The 3,111-nt window shown below is 32.7% G+C and overlaps 1 pseudogene; it reads right to left on the minus strand.

The window, feature by feature from the left end:
• Positions 1 to 1,902: 1,902 nt before the first annotated feature.
• LOC133302829 (uncharacterized) lies at positions 1,903 to 2,903 on the minus strand (annotated as a pseudogene).
• Between the last annotated feature and the right edge of the window lie 208 nt (positions 2,904 to 3,111).

The raw sequence follows: 3,111 nt of genomic DNA on the forward strand, positions 1-3,111 counted from the left end.
ATTTCTTATTTTAATATTTATTAGTTTTATTAGAAATTATTTTTACTTGTCAAGATAATTTTATTGTATGGCTATGTACTATTAATAATAATTGATTAATCTTTTTTTCTTATCAATATTAAATCCTATTATTGTTGTCGTTTTTAAAACTATTTCATTATATTCATTTTTTTAATAAAATTAATTTGCATAATATTTCATTTTTATTATAATTTTTTTAATTCTCAATTGAACTTTATTATATTGGATGGTAATGGTAGCGTATTTATTAATTTACTTTAACAATTAAGAACATATTTTAAATAAAATAATAATAAATATTGAAGACAAATAAACATTATGTTAAAATTTTTAAAGAAAATAATAGAATAATAAGACTCACAACAATATATTGTGTGAGCGTTAGTTAGAAAAATTTAATCAAGTAATACAGTAAAATTCATTTGGGAATGAAACAAATTCACTTTTAATTTTTTATAAATAGAATGGAATAATGAATGTAAAACATCACTTTTAATCATCTTTATTTCTTACCCACGCTAACACGTTAGCTTCTATAGATTTTGCCATCTCATTCTTTTCATTTTAGACAATGTATTTACTGATGTTCTTAAATGCATCTTAAGGCCGTTTTCTGTATAATACATACAGATATTGGAACATTTTAAAATACAAAAATAGAATGAGAATTATATATGCAACTTTTCAAATCATCCATTATTTCTTATATTTAATAATGGGAAAAATATTTCTCCCGGAGATAAAATTATCTCCAGTGAACTCAAAACGACGTCGATGTGAGGTTATAAGATTAAAAAATTATAATGATAAAGACTAATATAACCCTGTAATATATTATAATCACAAAAACACATTGATTTCTGTTCCAAAACGACGTCGTTTTAAGCTCACTGAAGATAATTTTATCTCCGGTAACTGAAGAAATCCTTTACCCTTTAATAATTCTCTTAATATAGACACAAAAATTTAAGCATCCCCATTCCCCTCCAAACTCCTTCATAGGGAAGTCCGACCTTAATGAATAAGAGTAAAATGATTGTAGTTGCTTCTGCTCAATAGCTGAACCAACAATGAAAATTGTCTTCTAAGTTTTGACTTTTATCCTAATAATAACTTCAGTTTCTTCCACCTTTCACAGAAACAAAAGCCCCAATATCCATAAGCATGTCAAATATAAATTATGAACAATTCAGTCCCCACCCCGTCTCCTTCTCCTTCTCAAAGCCCTTATAAAGATCAAATTAAGTTCCCTACATAACCTTGACGATGGGATAAAGGACAATTGGGTGGGGTAATAGGCAAGGTGGAAAGAGAACTTCACCAAGCTGCTCCAAACAGCAGTGAAAAGTGAAAAATAATGACTTTAGTTAAAAATAAAATTTAAGGAATTTACTTGGAATAGACTGGGACATAATTCCAACCCTGTCAAATGACTATTCCCTATCAATGTGTAGAAACTATACATTCACCTTAAAACACAAAGGGAAAATCTCAATGCACAAGACTCCCCGATTTGCGAGGATAGGAGCAAGAGTCAATAGTACACAGCCTTATCCTTGCATTTTGATAGAGGTTGTTTTCCATACTCGAACCCGCGACCTTCAGATCCCAAGTAGCTATCTTACCGCTGCTCTAAGGTTCACCCTCATTCACCTTAAAACATATTAATAAATGAGAACATCCATTCAGCAGAATCCCTATATTCTATGTGAAATTATATTCTCATGTTGTATGAGATTCATCTCTTATGTTACACTCACATAAAAAGATGTGGCTTTTTTTTTTTTTTTAAAAAAAAAAAATTGGTGGGCCCAACTTTTCTCCTACTATATGAGAGAAGTAAAGCCCATATTCTATACACCAAAATGTTCAATACACTGTTCACCCTCCCCTCCACCACCAGAACTGTTTAAACAAGTATATCTTTCTCATCCTAGAATTGTAAGTCAGGAAAGCTCTGGCTTTGACAGGATCAACATTTAAATATTCAAATGCACACATCTGTTTTCCCTCTTCCAACCCATCTATCTCCATCACAGCCTGAAATAGCTCTGCAGCATCAATTGTGCATTTGCTGTGCTCCATTGAATCAGCCAATCGTTGTATGCTTGATGCCACCGTCATCAATGCATCCTGAAGAGCATCTGAACTGCAAGGACGTTTGGGAAGTTGTCTCAGAGGTTGAACCGCAGGAGGCTCCGGTATCTGACCATACTCTGGAGGCACACTGTAAGACTCAGTTCCATCTGTCTCACTCATGTTTTCTGAACTGGGAGATGCAAATGAGGCTGATTCATCTTCACAGTTCTTCATGTCCACTTGATTTTTATCACCCTTCATCTTAGCCCAACGACCAGGAGCTTGATCATTCCCACAAACAACTTTAAGCTGATCATACATATCTATCTGCTTTCCGCGAAATCCTTTTGCATCAGGGTGTGTCTATCCAACGAATTAGAGAACACTAGAATAGGTATTTTGAATTAATGCATAACATTCATAAACTGGGAAAGATTAAAGATAGACTCACCGAAACATATCTCTTCCAAAGCTCATCACGATCACTCGATCATCTTTGTATTTGGATTCCACCAGAAACCATCTTGACTTAGCACATCTTTTATTACTTTATACCTCTTCTTAAGTGTCTTCAGACGGTTGATAATTTTCTGATTATTCAAATTTAAGTTGAAACGAGTGTTTACAGCTACACAGACAGCAACATATGCATTTTCACTGAAACATTTGTCAATTCTGTTTCCATTTTTTGCTTGAACAACCAGAGCTTCAATTAGGCATTTATCCATTGCAATTGACCACACAACATTTCTTCCTTTATTTTTCATATCCCTTCTGTGTACTTGCGGATCACAGTGCTCCATTTCTACACGCTGACAAAAAAATTGAAACAAACAGTTCAATATAATAATGCACACATCATAACATTTAAGTTGATTTTATTATCCCCATTTAATTAAACATAGTATGAACTATGAACCACTAAGTTACTAAAAGTTTTACAGAAGCAATGGGGAAGAAATGGTATGAATTCTGAAGTAATAAGAATCCAATACTTGTGAGTGCCTACGT

This window comes from Gastrolobium bilobum, unplaced genomic scaffold (genome assembly GCF_033153095.1).
Source record: "Gastrolobium bilobum isolate Gb01-03AN ecotype WA unplaced genomic scaffold, APGP_CSIRO_Gbil_v1 utg135090, whole genome shotgun sequence".
Taxonomy (NCBI): Eukaryota; Viridiplantae; Streptophyta; class Magnoliopsida; order Fabales; family Fabaceae; genus Gastrolobium; species Gastrolobium bilobum.